Source organism: Orcinus orca, chromosome 3 (genome assembly GCF_937001465.1).
Source record: "Orcinus orca chromosome 3, mOrcOrc1.1, whole genome shotgun sequence".
NCBI classification, from domain to species: domain Eukaryota; kingdom Metazoa; phylum Chordata; class Mammalia; order Artiodactyla; family Delphinidae; genus Orcinus; species Orcinus orca.
The window spans coordinates 114984852-115010212 of record NC_064561.1 but is presented as its reverse complement, the minus strand read 5'-3'; the positions used below and the strand labels follow the sequence as shown (position 1 = coordinate 115010212).

General features: G+C 36.8%; 1 long non-coding RNA gene across 1 annotated transcript in view; it reads left to right on the top strand.

The window, feature by feature from the left end:
- Positions 1 to 8236: 8236 nt before the first annotated feature.
- The window catches only part of LOC125964069 (uncharacterized), a 39737-nt gene continuing 22612 nt past the window's right edge, over positions 8237 to 25361 (top strand). The window contains exon 1 of the long non-coding RNA XR_007476673.1: positions 8237 to 8437. This is a non-coding gene — a long non-coding RNA (uncharacterized LOC125964069). The remainder of the gene's footprint in view (positions 8438 to 25361) is intronic.

Sequence of the window (25361 nt, the reverse complement as noted above, 5' to 3'; positions counted from 1 at the left end):
CAACCACTGCGCCACCAAGGAAGCCCATGACCACAATATTTTAAAGACATTTCAAACTTGCTGCTTTGGGTTATCCTCAACAGTCCTCCCATTCCCTGCCATCACCAGTTTAATTCTGTTGATGTAGTTTTGCCACCTGAAACTTCTACCTCTACTACCACTTAAGGGATACTTTGGTGGAAAATGTCAAGAAAATGCTCTAAACCTACCTCAAGTATCAATTATTGGGCTTTTGATACAGCATGCAAGAGTCTTTTTTGTTTTGTTTTCTTTTAATCTTTCTGAGTGTAGAACTACCACCCATGAAAGATGACCAAAAGGTGATATTTTGCATATATGACTCAATGTTGATAAAATCCAGAGTTCTCGAATAAAGTTTATAAATTCACAGATTCCTGGGTCAAGAAATTGCTACCAAAATCCTTAGGAGACAAAGTCTTCCTTGGTCACCTTCCTACCTAATTTCCTCTAGATATCCAGAACCTAAGGTATCCACAAATGTGGCATCACATTCTGGTATGCCCTCCCAAATTTCTCCAGTGTCTAAAATTATCTACCACTTTTTATTGTTCTTCCTCTGTTTACTGCCCTGAATCCTCCCCATAAACAATAAAACTGACATACTGCTAATTAACATCCTCCTAGAACAAAGAATCAAGAAAACTAATTATTCATCTAAAGTAATTCATACTGAAATATGAATGGCTGATAAGTAAATTGCTTATATTTTGAAAGTAGAACAATTACCCAAATTAGTTTATTCAATAGGGCGGGGATTATGTCTGTTTTGTTCCCTCACAGGACTCTACTACACTGCCTAACAGAAAATGAGTACTCAGTATTTGTTGACTGGGAAAATATTAGGAGATGGCAGCTTTGAGTAAGGAAATCATTTTAGTGCCCATGTTTTTCTTCGACTGTCTATTTCCTTACTTATTTTGACAGACAGAAAAATAAGGCCAATGTTTTTTGGTTTTGTCTTTTCTTCACTACTTATAGCTAAAGATTTGCTTGAGCCTCATCTCTGTTATTGCATAATAATAAACAGATGGTAGGGTTGTTTGTTTTGGGATCTGGGGTTTTTTGACTCCGAATTTCTTTCCCTCCAAAAGATGTTTTAAAATTTTCCTTCTAGAACTGTTTGAGACATACCCTACTAGAAGTATAAGCCCATGAGCAGGGAATTCCAAAGCAATCCTCTGTAGCCCTTAGCACTGACAATTGAATTTGGGGAGCAATGTATAGGATGCAGAGCCTAGAAAAAAAATCCAAGTTTCTATTTCAGACTCAGCCAGTTGTGTGATCCCATGCAAGTCATTTAATTGCTTTGATGAGTTATTTTCTCCCACTATTTCCACATCTTACCCCAAGCCTGCTAACCTGTGAGGCTTAAGATCTTCAGTGAAAGTTGTACTAAATTGTTTTCAAACAAAATCAAAATGTCAACAATGATACAAATTATACAGGTTATAACTGTGTTACATTTCCAGAAGGAGAAGGGGACCACTGGGGAAATGGAACAATGGAGATGTTGTTCTAACAGTGATCCTGTTTACCAGGTCTCTCTTGCCCACCTTCCCCTTCCTTTTGTCATCCTCTTCTTCTGGGGCTACACCTTCACTGGCAAGGAGTATAAAAAGCTATTACAAAAAGAAACTGGTAAAGTATTGACCCAGTGGGCAAGGAAATGAATCAGATAACTATAGAATGGTATGTGAGAAAATATATACAGACAGGAGATGAATAAAAACAGGCACTGTGCATGTTATTAACTTGGACAAGAATAAAAGAAAAGAATCTTATCATCTCACTTTTTCTCTGCCGTATTTTTCTGGATACATTTGACCACTCCGAATTCCTCTGTGATGCTCCCGTCCTTATTTCACATCTTTTTGGTTCATCTTTCTTCCCTTCCTTCCAGAGTTTTCAAGCCCCCATCTCAAACTAAGAAAATAAAAAAAAAAAAGGAGGAGGGGGAAGAATCACAGTGCTGGGGCTTGCACATAACTCTGCAAGACTTGGAGGAGTCTGTCTCTCTGCACTTGTTTCTTCATCTGGAAAGTGGGCACAATAATACTTGTCCCAGCCACGAAACAAGAACCTGTGACTAGCAAGTTGGAGGACATGGTGCAAAAGTTAACCTCTTTAAGTGTCATTTCTCCTCTCAAATCTCTCTTTAACTCACTAGGAGCCTTGCTGGTTGTGCGCTTCCAGGGTCCCCTGCCTTTTCATTCACAGCCACTATTCTTTTACTTGCCCACCCCTGTAAAATGATCTTTTTTTTTTTTTTTTTTTTGCCTATGGCATCATCTGGTTTTAGTCCTTCTGCTTCTCTCATATTCTTAGCTCAAATAAACTAATAGTTCATCAACATCTATAATCTATTTATCTATGATTTTTAAAAACCACATAAAATCCCATTCCCATGTGAGACTAAAATGCCAATTCTAATTCTTCTTTGAGTTGGAAGCATGTGACACTTTCTTGAAAAACCTATTAATCATATTTACAAAGAAGAAAGCTTAATTTTAATATTCTTTTATACTCACTGTAGTTATTGATTTCTTTTCTTTCTTTTTTCTTTTTTTTTTTTTTTTTTTTTGCTGTCTCTGACCTCTTTTGAAACTGTCCTTTAAAAACTCCCTTTAGTGTTTGTAGGAATAGAGTAAGTAGGACAAATCCCCCAAACACCTAATAATTTCTGGGGGAAACAAATTTTCTTAACACTGTCTATACCAATTCAATACCACGAAAACCTGTTTTCTTTCATATCTACATCCTGACCAAAGAGTAAATAAATAAAAAGTTCGATTCCTACATTACTTCAATACCTTTTTCTTGTGGGACATGGAATTCTGTAATACCTCCTACAACATGGTCCATGCTTTTCCTTGTTTAATTCTTTACAATTATTGTTTTAAAGAGTGCAAATTAAACTAAGTAAATGGTGACATTGGGCTGGAGTCCTCTGATGCAAAATTATAGATCTCAGAGGGTCTTTTAAATACGGCTTGCTATTTATCATCAAACATACCCAAATGTTTATAGTGTGTGAATATTTTAAAGCCAACCTACCATAGTGTCTGAGTATAGAGTTCAGTCAATAGTTTGCAAACATCTCTTTGCTTCTTTATATGCATTTAGCTACTGATATATCTTTTTCAGTGAATGAAGCAGACCTAAGCACATACAATAAAGGAAAGCAAAAATTACCAGGTTTGGACTTCACTTCACAGCCAGAATGATTCTCTTGAGTCTGCCAGCAGGGGATCTTGCGTATTAATACCCTACCTGGAAGAGCTGACATGTTGAAAATGAGATTAACACCTTCCTGTTTTACATTAACTAAGGCTAAAGTGGCATTTGCCTAATCGGGAGAAAAAAATTCAGTACTAAAATGATAGGGTTGCCAACAAGGTATGGTTTTAAGAAAATGTTAAAATTTTAAGTAGTATTGTGTGTGTGTGTGTGTGTGTGTGTGTGTGTGTGTGTGGTGCTGTTGGTGAGTCTCTGAAGATAGATATGTTGTGCAAATAAAAGCCAAAATAATCAGGATGACTCGAAAACTAAACACAAACACGTGTAGCACAGTAACTCCTTTTTCAGGCCAATGCTAATTGACATTTGGCTCACAGTAAACAATTTGTCAGAGCACTAAAAAAATAATAAATTAATGAATACACCATGTCAAAGAGTACTGATGTCCTGGTATTTGTTGCCAATTCCAGACCAGCCTAGAAACAGAAGAGCTAATATAAATGATTTATTCATTCAGATATAAGATAGCACTTTTTAATTCCCTCACTTCACAATCCATCTAGTTATATATTTACTAAAGATGAGCATTTAGATGAAAAAATATTAAAAATTCTAATACAGGAAAGTCTCAAAATCACTGTCAAGTGTAAGTGGAAATGGGGTGGGAGAAGTGGGCCAGAAGTGGTCTGATGTTCCCCTGATCGAGAGGGACCCCAAACTGGAATTGGTGGGCTTTTCTCAGGCTCAAAGCCCAGGCAGTCATCCACCCTTCATCCTCAGGTAACAGAGCCCTTCTGCTGTGCCAGGCACCCTCCTAGGAATGGCAGAGGGTCCAGAAAGGAGGACATAAGTTCTTTGTCCTCCGCCTCATAATCTAGTTGTGTAAACATATATCAACAATAGCTGGATTTCAAAGTAGACTCCAATCAGAGCGGAGGCATCAATACTCTCAATGGGAGCCAGGAGGGAGGGAGAAGAATTCTCCGGGAGGATTTGGGACAATTGCCCAGGGGAGATTTGACTGTGAGCTGGAACCTGCAGAATGGGTAGTATTTTAACAGGTGGGAGGGGAAAATGGTGGAGAGGGCTTTCTAGGTAGAATGGACCAATTCATTATATTTTGACACCATGACCACATAGAGCATTATAGTTAAGCAGACACCTAAAATACATCAACGGAAAACATAATTACAGAAAACACTGTCAACAATCCACTGAAAAATAAACTACACATATACACTGAATATACAAATGGTAAAAAAGAAAAAGGGGGGGAATGAGACTTCATTCTGCATGTTAAATGTCTACTATTCAGATCTCAAGAATAAAACGTACCAGTAGCTATTGTTTCTATTCATTTCAGAGCTTCTAATTGCTGCTATCTTATGGGGTCTCACTGAGAAGGAAGGAGGAGGGGGGAATGAAAATACAAGAGAGTTGCAGGAATGTGAAGTTGGAAGCCCACTCTAACTACTTTCATTCATTGTTCCAAAGGTGACACTGGTCCTTGCGTTCAAAGGGAACCGGAGGAGGACAAGCAGTTTTAAGGTAGCACAAAGGAAGGCAACTTAATGCCTCCCTAAGGAGAAGCCGCAGAGGGCTGTGCTGGTGGAGAGAAGGCTAAGAGCAATAATAACAATAAAAGAAAAAAGAGTGGGGGTGGAGTGGGGTGCAAAGGAGTCCTGAGAACTTGGGATGAGGAGGGAGGGAGAGGTGGAGGTAACCTTCGCAGGTGTTCGAGGAGGATTTGTAAATGATGCAAACACAGAGACGACAGAAGCTGTGAGGCAGGATGCAGGAACATATTCAGGGAGCTCGCAGGAATAATGGAGAGCACACGTTGCATCATCAGGATCATTGAGACCCGAATCCTCTGGGGAAGTCACGTCTTTTTTGTACAAAATGTTTTGAAGCTGAGCTTGGGGGTGGAGTGAAAGAGGAGGGGAAAATCACCGGGAAAAATTAAGCAGTCTGAAAGGAGTGTAAGATTATGAAGATAAATGTTTACCTCTCCGCTGCATTGTATCTCTTGAAATGAAACTGTTTTTGAATAGTGCTGCATCCATACTGCAAGAATGTGGGCATTGTGAACAAATTGACTGTCTCAGATGATTTGACACATTTTGATTCCTGCTTAGGAAAATATCTGTTAATCCTATTAGAAAGAGGAGGAGAGGGTCCTGAGCAGGAATGTGAGAGATCAAATCACTTCACCATCTTGATCACACTCTCCCAATGCCAAGGTCTTAAAGTCTCAGCTATTTCCACAAGACCCGGTGCCTCATCCCTGCCCTGCTTGGCATCACATCAAAACCCCTTCTTCTCCACCTCCCCCAACCCCACCATGGCACTGGTTAAAATCAAGACAAGACTGGATGGCTGCCCTCTCCCTGGCAAACTAAAGCAGAAAAGAGATCTTATTTTATGCTTTATCTTCATGTAGTTTTCCTTCTTTCCTTCCTATTCTCCTTTTCTTCCTTCTCCCTCCCTCATGCCCTTTCTTCTTTATGTGGTTTGCTGTTTGCTAATATCCAACTCCAGACCATTCTTTGTGTTTGGCAAAGGAAGCAGTTTTATTGTTTGGTAACTCCAGGGGGGATATGGTGTCTATGATGTTGTCTAGGCCAAGCCTCCCCCAGGAAGGTTAACTACCTCTGGCCTGCTCTCCAAGGGCAAACATGCCTGGCGATGCACACTTCGGCACCTGCCATCCTTCAGCGAGAAAGCAGATCCGCCCTGGCCCAGAGGTACCTTTGCTTCCCACAGTGGTGTATCTCCAGGTCACCGTGCCACTTACTGGGACCAGTTACCTGGAATCCAAATCTACAGACTGCAAATTAGGAGTGAGGGAAAGAGAAGACATTTTTTTCCCGACTACTTTCTGAAAAAGTTCTTCTTGGAGCAACACCCAAGTCTGAGCAAAGGGTCTGTTCATCTGTCGCAAGAGCCAACACTGGAGCCCAGCATGTAGCTAAAAATATGCACTCACAGTGCTAGAAAATTGTGTTCATTAAACTCTACCTACAGGTCCTCACCCAGAATCTGCTCTATGCCAAAGCAGCATGTTGCTTTTTATCCTCCTTTATAGATTAGGCAGTAAAATAAAGAGGGTGGGGCTGAAATGCAGGGGAAGTCTGCACACGTGTTTGGAAAAGAAGAAAAGGAAAAGCACAGGGATTTCTTTTTCTCTCCTTCATGTTCCGAGTTGCCAGGGTTGTCCAGACACCACGGAGAGGTGCAGGGCTTTTTCACGTTCACAGTATTTTCACTTCCACAGGGTGAGTGCTACATGTAAAATGGGAATTTAGAGCCAGATCAAATAAATGCCTTTCAAACTGTGGCACATTGCTATTTCTGGATCCCCTCCTCCCCCCTTCTTTGTACATTAAGGAGGAAATAGGAATAATCACAGCTGACATTATTGAGCACTTACTATGTGCCAAGCGCTGTGGCACGTGTGCTGCATACATCATCTCAGTTCCTTCTTCTAAAATCCCCACAAGGTGCTTGTGTCACCACCATTCTGCAGAGGATGACATGAAGGTTGTAGAAAGGTGAAATAACTTGAGCAAGTAAGTGACAAAGCTGGGATTTGAACCCTAAGCTTCCAACATCTTGCTCTTAATGTCTATGCCATAATGCCATCTCTAAGCAGTTCCTGTAAAAATATGCTCTGTGGTTTTTCATTTAAGATTTTGGTGACTTCGCCTTAATAATAATTCTGTTATTATCTTAATTTTTACAATTTTCTGCAGTCAAATAGTAGGGTTCCTCAAAGGAAGGGACTGTGTCTCCCTCACCTTTGCATCCCCTGCAGCCCTTAAAACAAAGTATCTTGAACAGGAGTTAAAGAATTATTTGTTGAAATGCACTTTACGTTATCTGTGTACCTAAATAAAGCCCATCTAAACAAGTCCATTTCGCAGACACTGGGGTTTTCCTCTTCTTTGTAGCCACCCTCTTCTCCCTGTTTTGTTTTCAAAAGGTTGATTTTGAACTGGAGGGACATTGCAGTTGTCTTGTCACTTAGCGTGATTTGAAAGTGAGAGTCTGTGTAGTGCTTTAGCCTGCCCTCAGCAATCAGGCTTCACACTCGCAAGGCTCTGATTGTAGGAGTTGCCTTATTTGCATTGATGAGGATGAGCCAGCTGCTAGAGCATACAGAACTGCACCTGACACAATCACCGAGTTCAGGATTAGCGCGGGGAATCAGGAATCCACTGCGCTGCATGGCAATCTCAGCCCCACATTAGAGTCACTCATGCAAGATGACCCAAATTTGCAATGAGCACAATTAGCAACCCAAAGATGCATGTTAATTTGGGGGCTGGAGATTTTCCTACATTTCCCTAAATTAAAAATAATAAATATACTCTTTCCTAGACGAGTCTGGGCATGAAAATAATGCAGGGGATTCTGAGTTTGTAAAAAATGGGTAAACCCCAGAAAATGTGGATTTCTTAGCCCCCACCCCTCCGCGACCCCCCCCCCCCCCCCGCATACACACACCCGAGGTATTAAGTTTGGCATCAAATACAGTAAGGGCTTTGTGGTGTCATACTCCTTTTTGAATTAGTAGAAAACAGCTATTTATAAGGATAAAAATAATAAAAATAGCAATAACTATAATACATAGAAATGGAATATTTAAGCTTCTAAAAGGGATCTGATATTTTATATTCTGTATTAATATTTCCGGGGCTATGTTTGGGTCACACATCACCACAGATACACCCACTGATTTCAGGATTTCCTAAAAGTGCAAGAGATTATGTTGAATTTTTATGAAACAGAGTTTGTAAATCAAATGGAACATACTCAAGCCTTGGGCTGTGTTTCCATGGGTCTGCAGTCTATAGGTATTGAAATGCTCACCTATACTTTAGGAAAAAAAAAACCACAACATTTTGCAAAAATTGAATGAATGATCATTCGAAGCAAAAGCATGCAGTTCAAAAGCTAAACCTCCCATTGGAGAACAGAAAATTTAATGAGCTTTTAATGGAATGCAATGCTCAGAGTAGTAAATTATTTGTTAGTTGACGATGCAATCAGCATGCTGATTAAGGTTGCTTGGTTTTTTACTAAACATTAACTGAATGAAAACGGGTAGTCCTTGTTCTGCTTGGGGGGCTTTAAGGAAGCAAATGGACTTTCAGAACAGAGATTGTCAATAAAGGTGAGTGCACTCCAGGTGTCATTTGAATATGATGATAAAATACTTCTGATAAATATTTAAAAGCATTTTAAATCCACAATGTTCGCCTAGTGTATTGTGGACTCTGTTTAAAGAAACAGTGGGCCTTAGCAGGCCTAACAACAATCCCTCTATCTCTCTCTAGAAAGAAATATCTAGACCTGCTTTCTTTTATTGCAATAGAGAAAAAAAGGGGGGGTGGTATGCTTTGAAAATATAAGCCAGCATGGACTCTAGGACCAGGAACTGTTTGGGAGTTTGGAATAGAAGCCTAAGAAAAGACAAAAAAGGACAAAAATCAAAACAAAGGAAAATATTCTGACAGCAAATAAAGAGACATCTGTTTCTCTGGAATAGATTAAGATAAAAATTTAATCAAGTAGTTTTGATGTTTTAAAATAATTGCTATTAGAATACATATTTTTTTCAATTTATAAATGATGGCATTCTGAGACAAGAAGGATTGTGATATCGGAGTTATATTCTGTCTAATTTAGGAGGTCTGAAAGGGGAGTAAAAGAAAAAGATCAAAACTTGGAAATAAATTATGCAATGCTTATTTTTGTGGTTAGATTGTTAATACAGAATTTATAAGGTATATTATTCACCATATATTAATCAACATGTACATTAGCTACAAATTATTGTTTCTGAGAGAGATTTTGTTACTAAATCTGTTTAAATTGCTAGATTTATTTTCCCCCCAAAAAGAAGGGATTCTTTTGTTTGTTTGTTTTTCTCCCTACCAACTGAAGAATTATGGTAGGTTAATTTTCTTTGAACAGCTACAAAGTTCTTTTTCTATAAATCCTAATTAGTTTCATCATCGGTGATTCTCTGGCAATGATAAGGTACCCTTAAAATCCGATAAATAACTACCTCTTGCTTTTAACTCTTCCTGTTTATGACCCAAGAGGTTAAAAGCCTTTGACTGGCATTTGACTTCTGACCTCATATAAATGTTATCTTATCAGTTCCTGCTTGTTAACTCGTATTGAGTACTTGTCCCTGATGGCTTTTAGATAAAGGGTTGTGGGTTTTTTTCTTTTTTTTTTTTCTTTTTAATATATTTCCTATAGGAGCTAAACCACTTGCTTTGTTCTATGCCTAGTGCACTCCAGTCTACACAGGAACCCGCTATAAATCTGTTAGAAAACCCCAAATATACTTTTATTTATTCTCGACATTATTTTTAGTTTAGCTTTATGGGTGGGATTTTATGATTGAGTATATTTATTATAATTAATAGCAGTAATTACTAGTGCTCTTAATCCTTTAACATGTCAGTCAGGAAGCTGGTGAGCGTGGTACACTCTCTTTTTTTTTAATGCAAAAAAATTTAAAAAATAAACAACAATTTTAGCTTTGCATTTTGCACCAGCATGAGATGAGCTAGAGAGATAATTTATGGAAATCTTGTCTCCCCAGACTTCAGAAGTCTGCCTAATGAGAGAGTCATCAGTAAGATATATCTTTTTTAAAAAATCGAATCCAGACCATGAACAGTGCATTTTTGGACCTTTGAGGGAGGAAGGTGGCGGCCTGGCGTCCTCCTTTGCCCTTCTGTCCTAAGAATTAAGAAGGATTTCAGCCTTTTATTCCTTTTGCAGCTGTGTGTGTTGTTCACACATTCAAGTGTGTATGTGTGTGAGTCCAATCACTATGTACACATCTAAATACATTTGAATGTTTGCATTTTAATCTCTCTCCATACCTCGACGGCATCATGAGGGTATTCTAGGTGGATGCTGGTGCCTCGGAGACTGCCTCATTCACAGATGACCTACAGTGTGATTTGTAAACAAAATATTACATGAATTTCTATGTGGAAAACAGGCAGCGGGGAGGGGAAGAAGGCAGAGGCAGCCATCTTGGAGTCATTTTTCCTTTTAGCCTCCTTCTTCCTCATCCCAAGGCTCGATAGTTAGAATATTATCTTCATTTTTAATTGGCCTTCAACATAATGCAGGAGGCATGTACAAGGGACCTTTGTATCAGTGTTTGGAGTAGAAAAAAGTTGTAACCTCTTTGGACTTTAAATAATAACTGCGACTATAGACAAACTACACCTATTATTCTCTATCCTTCTAAATAAATGTACATATAAATGAAACATATGCCACGGCTTGTAAGAGACCTGTACAAAACCTATTAAGGGAAACAAATGTCTATTTGGACCATTCATTTACAGCTATCTAAAGAATTAATATGTCAGTAAAGTTATCTGCCCTTCTCCTCCCCATTCTTTTCTCCCCACACAAACACTCACATGCACATACACAAACACCCTCACTATGCAGCAATGACAACCCTAGAAACTTGTTTTTTTAAACACGAATTCCCTTTCTCTTAGATCTGAAGTAGTTAAGGATGAATTTAAAAGACCAGCTTTTATTTTTTATTTTATTTTAATTTTCTGTGTGTGTGTGGAGAGCTGCTCCGGCTCTGTAATGTCCCAACACTGCTTTCATCATGTTCATATCCTGGCAACACACAGGTTTCATGCAATTTGTCCTAACTTTTCATTTCAACCATTGCTTTTCTCAAAGTGGCCAGAGTTTAAAGACTCAAAAGCAAAGGGAAAAGAAATACCCCGGCAGGGGGAATAACAAACCAGCCCCCAAACTGGTGCTGGTATTCACAGCATTGACACATTCTCCAATGTTTTCTCTGTAGTTATAACACAAAAGCGCTTTCTTCCCTGTTTTGATGTGTTAAAGACGAGAAAGAGAGAGGACACTTGGAAGTGGTAAAATAAGTATTTGGAAGCACAGGGAAGGTGTTTCTCCTTTGAATGTCCAGCATGTGTCAATAACATGCAGATACTTACAGTTTAACATTAATTAAATGTTTAAAAATGGAAAGGGGGTGAAGAGTTAAATTTAAGCAAGTTGTGTCACATCCGTTGAACTTTTAGCTATCAGTGTTGCCTTCATATTTGTCTAATGAGATGTGCATCTGATGCCAACCATTCTGCTATCTGTGAAATAAGGGTAACCACGATCCTAAGTCCCTCCGAAAAGGGTGTGAGTGGATCAATAACGAACTATTGTCTAATTCTGGTATTTGACAGGAGAAACCACAAACTTTCACTCCTTTTGTGTCAGTAATCTGAGTTAATTTTTCTAGTCAATACGATTTGCAGATTGTTTTACTGGGCGAAACAAATAAGGATCTGAAACAAATAAGGATCTGAATCCTAAACGCTCTCCTGTTCTGACGGCTAAATTCTCTGAGTTGAATCCCAGAGTCCTCTACCATTGTACGTTGTATCCTGGCTTTAAGAAAAAACAAGATTTAAACATGTAAGCTAGATGATTTCAAAACTGGTGCACATTATACCACCATTCTTATTTATAATTAATTTTTTAATATATAGTTGTAAGTCTTAGTATACCTAAGGCAGAAAAAAGTATTTACTTAAATCAGTTTCTATACCAATCAAAATGAACTCCCCAGCCATTTTTGAGGTAATATTTTAAAATCATTGTGGTTAGTAATACTTGTAAATCATTGTAGTGAGAGGAAGAAGACGAAAGGTAATCGAGGCCCTTGTTTTTCTGTATAGCTGTATCATAAAGCTTTATAAAGTTACTTAAGGGTGTATTAGAATACATTGCTTCTATGTATTTATACACTTATAAACTTACTCTAAGAATATAGCAAGAAATACAGTCCATTTGATTTTTTTTTTTTCCATTCCTTGCCAGAAATCAAACCTGCTCTGTTTGGAAAAAGCAGAGACTTCTGTGATATCGTGGACATTTTTGTATTTCAGTAAAGAAGTTGAGGACATGGAATCAGAAATATCAAAATTTTTAGGACCCAAGTTATTCCTGTAAAGGTTTTATCCCTTCCTTTGTGAAGACTGATACAGATGGATTTCTAATTTCCTTTGGTCTCTGTCCTCTCTTCTTTGTGTTGTCTTATTCCCATAAATTAGCTTTGTCCTTTCTTACTAGAATGTTTGATTTGGGCACACTCTCCCAGATAGATTCTCAGTCTCACTCCCCCCAACTTGTCTGGGCTTTAGGATGGGGAGTGGTTTTCCTTATTTAAAAAGCTTTGTAATTCAGACTCCGAGAGCCTGGACCTTTTCTCTATCCATCTGGACATGCTCAAAGGTCATACCCAAGATCATAAGCCATGTTTATATCCTTCTTATGGGCAAATGATAAAATAATATCCACAGGCATCTGATTCTAGGGGCATGGCCTGGACACACACCTTGCCCTCTTCCCCTTGGCCTCTCCTGCCCTGATGAATGAACACATCCCTCTCCAAAGTTGATGCTTTCAAGGGACCAGTCAGATGCCGGCAGGTCAGCTGGCTGTCCTCTTGAACACTCTAGGGTTCATAAATCAGAGAAACGTTGGTGTGGTTGAAAGAAGAAGGTAGTCCAGCCTGAGGGAAGCCACGTAAATCTCTCCCGGAGCATTGTTCCTGATAGAGAGTGGGGATTCGAGCTGGGGTAAATCCTGGGGTCTTGGCTGCTATTAATGCCCTGGCCCTCCCGCAGTGGGTGCTAACTTGTGCAGGAGAGCTGCCACCACCCTTCCCAAACATCGGGCCACTTGGAAAAGTCAAGCACTGCTGAGCCCTGATTTTCATTTAATAGTCAAAACCAAGATGCATTTGGGCTATGATGATAGGACAGCTCCCTTGAAAAGAATATTTGAACTACAAAGGCATTCATTTAGGGCTGGCGATGTTGCAAAAGGGCCTGCTAGAAATTAGCAGCCTGTCCTGGTATTTGGAGAGCAAGAGTGACAACTTATTGGAAGTTCTCAAGGAATCATTTATATTTCACACTCCACTAGGCCGCTGATTTGAGATTGTCTGTTAGCATAACAAAGGCTCTGAGCCTGTGAACTTCAGAAACCTTTCGACCTCTTAGCTGCTGGCATGAATAGCCCCCAGTCCTGCCTATAGAGATCTCCCAAAGCTCCCCTGTTCGTGGCTAAATTGTTAATCAGGGTAATTTAATATAGTTTTCAATATGCCTCATCTCTTATTGGGAAAGGTATTCACAGCTCCCCTACCCCTGAAAAAAAAGTTCTTTTATTCAAGTGTGAGAGGGGCAGCTGCAGACAGGCCCCCATCCCCCAACACCCTCCCTGTAGCAGCAGTAACATTCGGAGCAGCAACCATGGTGAAGGGCCAGAAAAAGAAACTCGAACGACCATCCCTCTGCATGCATGCACTCCAACCTGAACCTGAAATTCCAGTCTGTTTAGGCTAGGAACCGACAAAACAAAAACCCAGAGCTCAGCATAACTGAAACCTCAGCGCTTACACACACACACACACACACACACACACACACACACACACACACGCCACACCCCCTTCTCCACCCTCTCTTTTCCCCCACCCTTCTCCTCCCTCCTCGTCTCCTAACTAAGCTTCTCTTCTGGCTCCCGTCAAGACAAAACGCACCAGAGCCCAAGGCCTGCTAATTTTCATTTCTCTCCCTCTTTGGAGGCAGCCCACACCATCCTGCACGCTCCTTCACACAGTCACCCTCAGCCCGAGCCCGCAGCCTCCCCCAGTGTCACATACACTTGCTCTCACCGTTCCCTCGCACACTCTCAATTCACATGCACATTAGTTAGCTGAAAAGAGCCAGAGCACAAATATATTCATTTTAATCCAGTTAAGACCTAAGAGGTCTCATAGGATGTTCTTCGATAGTTTGAAAACCAAGTATAAAACTCAGATTTTGCTGTTTCATCTCTAAGAGGCCTACAGCGTGCCTTTCTTTCACTTTCTACCAGTATATATTGTAAAAATATAAAATAAAGTGAATAAAAAACAATCACGAGCAAACCACCCAGCTTCAGGCAGACGCTGCTCAAATATTAATATGTTGTCTTTTTAAATTCTTGTACCCATGTGCAAAGTCAGAAGAATAATTTCATACAAAGAAGGAAAAAATATAAAATCACTATTTTTAAAAATTACAAATGTAAGGATACAATCTCTTAATCTCATTTTTCCACGTGAGAATTTTAAGACATTTATAATCTTAATCTTTCATTTCCACCTGAGAGTTTTAAGACATCTGTAAAATGTATCTGAATATTTCCTGATCCCTTTGGTGATGATTTTCTGTGCATTTGTGCTCTGTCTTTGTGCGAGTTGAGGCCCTGTGTCTTGCTGCTTCCTGCAAAAGCCATTACTAGTGTGCCCTGTTTTGGTTGGTGGGCTGGCCTCAGCCTCCTGAAGTTGGATAAAGCCAGGATCTAGTGCCTGAAGTATTTTCTTTGAATTTGCTGTAGTTAGAGTGGTCCCTGGTGGGGGTGGGGAGACATTCTTTGCTCATTTGGGATTGTAATCTAGCATCTCAGAATCGCTGAGATGGGAGACAAATTTCTGTATACAGGATCAGGAAAAGGATTATTAACCTCCAAAACAGTAGTACAAATATAGGCCCACAATTAATAAAACAAAACAAAACAAACATCCCAACCTCTTTCCCAAGATAATTTTTCCTGGAGTTAAAAGAATAAAAGGTTTTAAAAAAAGTTTTCCTGGTCAATTTTAATATCTAAACAATACCCAGAGGTGACACTTTAGAACATAAAATAAAATAAGTATATCTGGTTGATATATTACATGGCAATCCTCAAATCTGCATTTTCCTTAAAAAAAAAAGGATTCTGACAGCTTTCATTTCAGTGTTTGAAAGTTTTTAGATTATAAGCATTTTTGTCAATAATCTGTGCATTATTCATTTTAATATTGGGCTTTTCCATTTATTTTATTCTGTAAGTAGTGCTTTTCATTTTCCTAATGTCTTAAACCAGAACATTTCTAAAAATATTAATTGATAGTTACTACAAATCAGTGTATAAATATTTCTGGTTTCTCTTGTTAAAAAACCAAATATGTTAAATAATTCCTATATAAATTGACAGAAATTTAACTTTCAAAAGATGTTCAGAGAGAAAAAAATATTATGGTTTTTAAACCCAAGAAAGAAAAAAAATACACAATTTGCATTTTTCAGTGCTTTCACTTAACATTGTTTTCATTAGCTTTTTCTTCATTAGAATTTATGATCCATGTCCATCATTACACTTTCACATCTCTGATTTCTGTTAAATTTTCTAACAGAGGTTAATAAATATAAAGGGGTAAAAAGGCCTATTTGCTTTCATCTAAAGTGTTCACTATTTCAAGGTTATTTGTATTTGCATTAACAATTTTCCATGTTCTAATTTAAATTATTTAAATTGGCCTGAAATTAATTCTACTTGGAGTTAGGAAGTAACAGGAGGATTTTTTTAAAGGAATTAAATAACATGATTTTGCTTAATTATAATGTTTTCTTAAGGTTGGGCCATCTAACACTCTTTCTAGCATGGCAGAGTTTGGGCTTCATATTTATGGAAGAAATAGGGTTGGGGGGAGAAGGATGTATATTTGGAATGGTGTTTGACAGGGGGAATGAACGCAGACACCAGAACAATTATATTACAATCCCATTGGGAATGCCAGCACCAAATTTAGCCAGACTGATGGGGTACTGTCTAGACGGTCCCTTTTGTGTATCAGCTGTTTTCTCCCTGCTTTATTGCACTGCTTGAATGTGTGAGTTGAACGTGCATATGGATCCCAAACATAACCATTCCTGCAACCATACATTGCTGTTAAATTTTCTCTCATTTGGCTAAGAATCAAGGGCTGTGTATACTTACTATATTCCCTTTACAATACTTTGTAATTAAAATGCAGCTTCCAGAATCAGAGGTTTAACAAAGGTCATAAGACAAAGTAGAAAGTGCCTAGGCTGTTTCTTTATATGAAGAAAAAAAATGTACTAGGTAAACATTTCTATCTTCTCAAACATGTCCACCTCTTTTCTACAGAAGTAAAAGAAAGCCAGAAAGAAAAGAAATAGAACAATGAGAGGAAAGAGGCATAGTACATGTAAATTACCACCTTTCCTTTTGCAAAGGGCAAAGGATAGAAAGAAAGAATATTTATTAAATGTTTACAGTGTAATTAATGGCAGTGTGTGTGGTTTTCCTTTTTTTTTTTTTTTTTTCTTTCCCTCTCTTTATTCGGTAAACCAAATAGAGTTCAGTCATCAGGGTTCTTGTGAGGTCTTAGAAATAGATTCCCAAACTCTTAAATAAATGCTTACAAGATTGCTGTTCTGTTATTGGTCAGGTAGGAAATCCCAGAGACATTTCACATCTGGGCAACTGTCCGGATTGTGTTTTGTTTGTCAAGATAGTGCAGGAAGGCTAGGACTTAGTTATATGTGATTACAGTATCCACACAAAACATTCAGTGTTCAAAGGAGCAGAAATGCACCCCTAAATATGATGCACACTCCACGGGTGATAGGTACTAAGGTTGGATGCCTTTGCTAACAACCAAGAATTTGAAACAAGCACAAATTAATTATTCAAATTAGAAAGTGAGAAATAGAAAGACACATTAATGCTAATGAAAGTAGGTATCAGATCTACCTCTGTCTATGAAAGGTTTATCAAAAATTTTTGTCACCAAGAATGAAAAGGTATAAGAAATTGGAATTCCACAAAATGTAAAACATCACAAATATAATTCTTGCCTTGTAGTAGTAGCCCAAATGAATCCACTGTTTCAGGAAAGAGAATCCCATGTTTCACAGCACATTAATAACTTTTATTAATATGTACACACAAACTATTTGGAGCAGGTTCCTACTTTCCATTTGTTGAATTATTTTGTGTGTGTGTGCCTTAACAAAAAGGAAAATGGTAAAAATGTTTTGCCCTTAAGGAAAATAAAATAAAAGTTAAAGTTAGTGATAGAAAAAAATATTTTTAATAGTTATATGGTTTGGGGCACTAAATTTTGTCAGTAACTAACTAACGGATTTTTAAAATAATAATTTTCCATGCTTTACCACTGGAATTCAGTAACTACCATGTCCTATGGGCAATGAAGATTTTGTCCATCTTTTGAGGATTGGGTATTGAAGAGAAGGCTGGAGGAAAGAGAAAGTAAATTTTGTTCCCAATTTTACTGAACAAGGTAAGACTAGAAGTGATCTATTTTTTGGCTTGAAACATCAGATCACAAATCAACAACCATAAGATATGACTGAGGATATAGGGTTGGGGAAATTTCCAGGTTGGAAGAAGGTATGAGACTTGAACAACTGACATTAAACGTGACGACCTTGAGTAGGCACTGTAGGCACTGATATTAAAAACCTCTGAGATATAACTTTGGCATGACTGAGAAAAAAATTCAACCAGAGGCAGGGACAGAGAGCAAGAGAAACCAAGACTGAGATATAAGAAAGCAAGAGAAAAATGGTGGGAAGGGGGGTCCGGGGAGTGGTGCTTGGGGGTGGGTGCTAGGCAGGAGTGGTGAGTGAGAAAGAAAGAGAGAGAGAGAAGAGAATGAATATTCTAAGCATTGTTTTAATCTAAAACAGAGATGCTTCCAGGAGAATGAATTTCAATGGAGCTGAGCCAAAAATAATTATAGAGATTTTCTTGTTTTGTTTTGTGAATGAAGAGCATCTCTTTTCTCTGGGGATGCGAGAGTGAGAAAGGACCAGAGCCAAGAGATTGAAGTGATGCCCCTCTGCCCCTTTACTTCCACACAGCACAGTAGCGGACCTTTCTTTCTTCCCCTTTCCAAAAGCTATTGGCACCAAACTGTGCTAGGAAGAGAGGGAAGTGGCAGCAGCCCTCCAACCTAGCTGGATTTTCTATTCTTACAATAGCTTGTTTACTTTGATAAGGCTGAAGTATTGAAATTCGATGCAAGATTGGGTTGGGGGGAGCAGGGATACATATTTTAGGTTCTAGAGATAAAATTGAGCTATTTACAACTATGAATATTTCCCTGTTAGAGATACTTGAAACTTCCTCTGGGGTTTGTTTTATCAATTACATTTGTTGTCTTGTTTTTCATTATCAATAGCAGGCTACTAAAGGAAATAAAGTATTCTCTCAATTTTCTTCCATTTTCTCTGTGATATAAAATCTTTATCTTGGAACCTTTCTTACAGGGAAAAAAATTGTCGTTTGTTAAAATATCTTAAGCTATGACTGGATTTTTGTGAAAGCGATATAATATACCCCTCACGAAAGCAGAAATAGAAAGCTTTATGCTAATTTGAAACACAGTATTGGGGGAGAAACTAACATTAATAGACGTTGGGGAGGAAGTAATCATAAACAACTCAGAATTAATACCTAAAGACTATTCATTTTCTTAAGTTAAATTGACTTTCATACAATTCACACCATTAAGTACTGTCTGAACTTGAATATTCTCTCCAAATCTCTTGTTTTAAATGTTGTGCCATGTTAAAGACCCTGTTGTCATTTTTATCATTCATAGATAGAAGTTAGTTCTACAAGTAGGCTTCAGGTATTTTATTTTTGTATTACTTGAATTTAAATATATATATACATATATATATATATATTTCAGAAACCTAAGAACCATTTCCTTTCCTCTACATGGTATGTCACAACTTTTTAAAACAAAAGTGAAAATTAACTTTTGTTTTTATAAATATTTGACCTGCTAAGTTTAACAATGTAGTTATCCAACAGAAGAACAACATAGAGTCATAAGCTTAATGGGTTAACACGAAAATGACCTTCATACACATTTAAAACAAGGAAACCTATGTTACATTAGCAGTCAAGATTATCTATTGGCTTAAGCATAAACATCTTTGAAAGTAGCAAAAATACATCTAATTTCCTTTAAAACTTTTACATATTAAAATTCTTCCTGTTTCTGTCAAAAAACTATTAAAATGTATAGGAGTTGGCAGTAAAGTTGTATGATTCTATTATGTAGTTAAGTTTTTAAAAAATTTTCTTAAAGATGGAAAATGTCTTCATGTACATGAGACTTTATTTAGGGATTTTCAAAACATGTTTTAAATGTCACTGTGAATATACTGTATAAATCTATGAATATGAGTTTTATGAATCCACCTTTAATTTAATTAATCATATTGATTCACTTGACATTTTTCTCCTCCTGCATCTCCCCTCCCCCCTTTTTCCATCACTCTATTAAAAGCAGTTCATTCACAGGGCTAGACTAATTATTGAAGCAGATTTTACAAAATAAAACTGACAATGGTTTTAGAAGAACTTTTAAAAGCATTCAACTTAGATTTTGTTAAAAGTGGTTAAAATGAATATTTAAGAATTCAAAGTACTTAATCATACTAATCTTAACATTACATTTAAAACCCAATCCCCAAATGAGAGATCAACTTTTTAAAAAGAGCAATTATTAATATTAAATAACCAGAATAATCACTAATATATTCTAAGCTGAAATAAGTATATGAGATTAGCAATAAATATTTATTTTTCCAAGTTTTAAAAGAAAGCTTTACCTCTTTTAAAATAAAATAATTTGCAAAATAGGAAAATATTTAGTAATATTTAATGTCTATTAAAAACCCAATATACACCATTTGAGAATTTATGCTTATGCTGTATCATTAAAGTTGTTGGGGGAAACTATTAGTCTACCAAAACATTTAAAATATAGTAGATAATAATTGATTATTAACAGTAGTGAAATATATCACATCAACATATGTATTTGTTAATACTATCAAGCTCTAGAATGGATTAGGAAATGAGGAGATAAAGATAGATTTACAGTTAATAAATGCCCCAAAGATATTACCAATGGCAAGGTCTATATTTTACAAGAGTATATAGATATATGTATGCAGATATGCTAGATGTAGATATATTTGTCCTTTGTTTGTACTGGTCATCATATTATAAAATGTATTTTTAAGGGTTCTATCTTGACCAAATATGTTGGTCAGAAAAGTTACGTTTCACTTGAACCCAAGCACAGAAATTGCCCCAAAGGAAGTCTCGTTGGTTTGTTCATTTTTAGTGGTATAGAGACCAGTTTGCAACTGTGGGGCTGGGGACAGAGGACAAAGCAGCAAGAAGCAATTGAAAGGATTAGAATGGAAACTTCCTCAAGCTTCACAGGCGTGTTTGCTGGTCACAGATGCCATTAAGGTGTATAGATAAGATATATTTAATATTAAGACTTTAAAAAGAGCCTTCACACTCCTGAAAATTCGCAGGCAAAGCCGAGCCTCTTTCTTTAGCCCATATACTTTATTACGTTGGCCCAGGAATCCTGGCTAAAGATAGTTTCATACAGCTCACATGCTTGGGTTTTGTCACTTCATGTCATAACCTCCACATTACTTAAAATATAGTTTTAAAATGTATTAAACAGAAATGCTGATATAAGCCTAAATGTAGCTGTACTTGCTGTTTCTGCTCTAAGTTCATTCATGGTGGTGGATTTAGTTAAAGGGCCCTGAACAGCCATGCTTAACAGTAAGGAAACAAAATCCTCTTGGCTTCTATGGGGGCTAGGTCTATGTCAGAGCAGAGGGAACTCACTGTAGATATCTGAGATAAATACCTTCTGTAAAAATGTACACATTTCACTGGTGTCCTATATAATGTAAAGAAAAGTATGTTGCGTTACAAACAAAGCCCTGTTAGCTTTTTTTGCCTAAACTAAATGCTATTTTATATATCTTAGACACAGATAATATGCAGTAACATTTATGATAGTAATAGCGGACTCCAAATAAGAACTGCAAGTGATCCTAGGTATCTCCTGAATCATAATCAAGGACTACCTGGTAAGCATTAAGTGACAATAAAGGGTATTCTTGCTAAAATATTAGATGAATTAATAATAGAGAAAACGGTCACTTTTACAGAAAAGTCAACAGAAAATAGCAGTAATAATATGTGCCTTGTATACGAGCATAGTGTATTACATCCAGTGTGCAATGTGCTATTATAAAAAAAAAGTATGGTACCTCTTCTGGATGATACAGCTGCATTAGGAAATTTTATAGAATGGCTTATTTTCCAGAGCACAACATCTAGCCTTTCCACATGCTTTTTTGGTAGAATTTCTCCTCCCAGTTAAAAACTGGTTTTCATCACACAACTGCATAATTATTTTTCTGCAACTAGCGATAATTACTTGTTTTGTGTATCTCTACTAGAGTGATTCAGTGTTTGCTGTTCTACCTCATAAAATGCATCTGTATTAGAGGCGTATGAAAAGGAGTATTGACCTTATATAATATATTGCTATATTGGTAGGGGCACACAGCTCTAATTCTTTGTAAAAGGCACAAAAGTCTATATTGCTTTGAGTTTCCCTTTTTGAATGCTATGTGAGTTTTCTGACTAAAGCATAAAACTGGAGGTAACTGAAGACAAGAAACCTCACAACATGGAAATTACTCAGTACACAAAGAAACTCCCTCTCAGATAGATGTACAATGGGTGACTGAATAAAAAAAGGCTGTTGGAGGGATGTGTTTATAGTGGCATCATAAAAAACTCTGGAATCACTGTTAGTGAGATTTGTCACACCAAAAAATCAAACACAGATTTCAGATCATTCAAGAATATCTAATCATTTTCTGTCACTCACAAAGCTCTCCACAAAAAATTAAAAGAAGGAAAATTAAGCAGAGCCCCTCCTGCCAGCCTTCTTTTATCTTACAGCAGTCCTCTTTCTCTATTTTCCTTCCAACTCTTGTTTGTGGTTCTCCTTTCTTTCAAGTTCTCTTTAATCCTTGCTTTCCCATGTCCCTCTTTAGTCTTATTCATCAGTGATGCCAATAAAAATAAACAGTCTATTTAAAACAAATGAGTCAGTGCCAAAAAATATACGTGATTGGTGTGTGCCTTATTTTTTAATTTTATCTTTCAGTGAAACTACACCTGTGGCATTCTCTTACTTAAACTTTTTATAACTCTAAAAACAAAACACAAAGAAAAGAGCAGAGAGCCGAAGTACTCTTTAATGTCTCTGGGTTTATTTATAAATATATGTAATGTTAAATGCAGTGAAATCCTTGTGAGACTACTTTTGTGCTTACTGATCCCAGGGTGCAGAAGGAATTAGCTTATCCAGGAAAACTCAAAGTCATAATTAGTCTTGTGAATTATAATAATCAGGTTTCATCCTACATTTCTTTCTCATGTGGTACTTCCAGTGGGAGTTCTGCATGAAAAAGGACTACAGGATTGGGCATTAATAATGGTATACCTGTGAAATATGAGTATATTCCTATAGTGCCAATGAATGAAATTAGTATACTGCCCAATTTTTGTCCTATACCCTTCAACCAAATGAAAAAATAACTTCAAGAGATTTTTCAAATTTCAAAAAATTCCATTCTTAGTTTTTTTAAATACTTCTTAAAATTATAAAATAAAAATGGAAGTTTTTTTCCCCAATGATATATATCTCTCACTCTTTGTTATAGATATAAGGCTATAATTAATTTTTATTAAAAAAAGGTTAACAATGCTTAAGTTTTACATAATTTCTTCCAACAAATAGAAACAAAAGAACAAGTAGGGAAAGAATCAGTGAAACTCAGCAGAAAGCTATATTTATTCTCAAAGCTCTCAGATCAGCCATTTTCACTAATTTGATTACTCAGGTCAATCAAACACTTTGCTGACTGATGGAGATGATCAATTTCTTTAATATATAGACCTAGCCTAAATTAAACAAAAGAAGTGTAATAGCTTACCAATCCTGAGATGTTGATGTTTTGTCATTTGTGAAACAGAAATACTTCTTTCAAAATTTACACTATGATGAACTGCTAATTAGGCTTAGAAGAGTATGAATGAAATGAAGAGACAGAATGCAATCATAACTGTACATCTATCTAAAGCCCAAACCTGCATAGCTCTAATAACCCTAAAAATTTATACAACTGTCCATCAACAGGTAAATGAATATACAAACTGTAGTATATTCAAATAATGGAATACTACTCAGCAATACGAAAAACAAAGCACTGGTACATTTTACAACATGGAAGAATCTCAATAAAATAATGCTGAGTGAAAGAAGCAAGACCCAAATCATTTATATAATAGTCTAGGAAATTCAGACTAATGTATAGTGACAGAAAACAGATCAGTAGTTGCCTAGGGGAAGGATCAGGAGGCAGGAATTACAGAAGTATGAGGAAACTTTTGGGGGTGATGGATATGTTTGTTGACTTGGTGGTGATGGTTTTCACAGGTGAATACACATGGGCAAACTTTAAAAAATATACAGTTAAATATGAACAGTGTGTTATGTATCAATTTTACTTCACTAAAGCTGTTAAAAATAAATGGACCAATTAGAATGGATATGGGAATCAATCAGAATGGATGCTAGACATTACCAAAAAAAAAAATTCAGACAGTGGGTTTCAGAATTCTCTAGGTAATTGGGACCATGTACAGTTGACCATAAAGATTTTGGGGATTGAGAATGTCCTCTTCATCTCCTTGCTGATGTTTATGATACCTGGTTTAATTCAAAATAATTTTCCACTTTTTCCTGTTAAAAATCGATACAGTCCTGAATGAGGTGAACACCACAATTTTAGATTTTGTCTCTACCAGTGCTACAAACCATGTGACTTAGGTCAGGTGACTAAACCAACATCAGACTACCTCCAGACAATTGTTCAAGGTAGAGGTAAAATGAAAGATACTTCTTTCTAGAGAAAATAGGATCCATCCAGCAAACATTTCCATTTAACAGTTGTGTGTTTTGTCATAAAATCTCCAAAGGTTTTCTCTACCCTTTGTTACTGTGTGTGATAAAAAATGGAGTAAGGAGGTAAATGGGGGGGGGGGATACTGTTAGCAAAATAACAAAATTACTTGAATATATTTGTCTCAAGTAGATCTCACTATGTGAGCTGATTGATTTCAATTTGCTACAGCAAAAAATTTATTAAAATACACAATAAGGGGCAAAATCACCATATTGCAACTCTATTCTGGAATGGAGGATGACTGAGTCACCGGTCAAGGTGCCTTGTATCATATAGAGTAAAGGACTGAGATAACTCCAGGTTGTTATTTTTATTGTTCTATTTTTATTACAGTGAATATTATGTTTATTTACTTACAATTAAATTTCTAGGTATATAACTTGAGTTAGATCAGTGCCCATATCAGGGACAAAGGAAAAATAGCCCTACATAATTTTTAAGAACCTCAGGAACTGAGCTAAAAGTCAATAAACATATGGCAAAAAGACTGGAAGCAAATTGAATATATGTGCAAATTGACATTTTACTAAAAGAACATGCTTAAAACTTTAGGTTTATCAAACATATGTCAATGAAATTGAAACTGAAATCTATTCAGCAAGTAGAATGTATTACTGAATGCAGAAATACACGTGTTTTACAGGACCTGAAATGCAAACGTTTTTCCATCTTGTCATATTATGATTTATTATTCTGATTTTAGAGATATAATATTAAAAATGTGTTAATGAAGACATTTCTATTTAGAGTCTTAGGTACATTTTAGTTTTTAAAATGTCCATGTTTTTGCCAGGGTCAATCCTCATGCCACATGGTTGGGTTTCCGAAATAAGATTTGCAGAAAGAAAAATGTGCCATTGATCTTGGACATAAATTTATAACTTATCTTATGTTGGTATGTAGCTAACTCCTGAATTTTAAAACTATATATAATAGCTATGGTTATGATTTTTTTTCTGGGTACTTTTTCAAAATGGAAAAAAAAATTTAAGTTCAACTTTGTACTTATCCATGTCTCCTATTTTTCTTTTTCGTGTATTCTTTCCTCCCTCCTTCCTTCTCTGCTCTCACTTCATTATTTAGCCAATGATTTTTTTTCTGCTGTTGGCTACTGTCAGTTAGTGACCAAGACCTTGTCTTAACCCTGAAGATGCAGTTGCTTTAGGCAAGTTCCCTCACTATTTCTTGACTGTGTTTAGGGTTAAGAGCTCTTTAGGTACAACGTTAACTATCTCTCTTTCTACAGTGTCTGTGAGATTATTTTCTTTT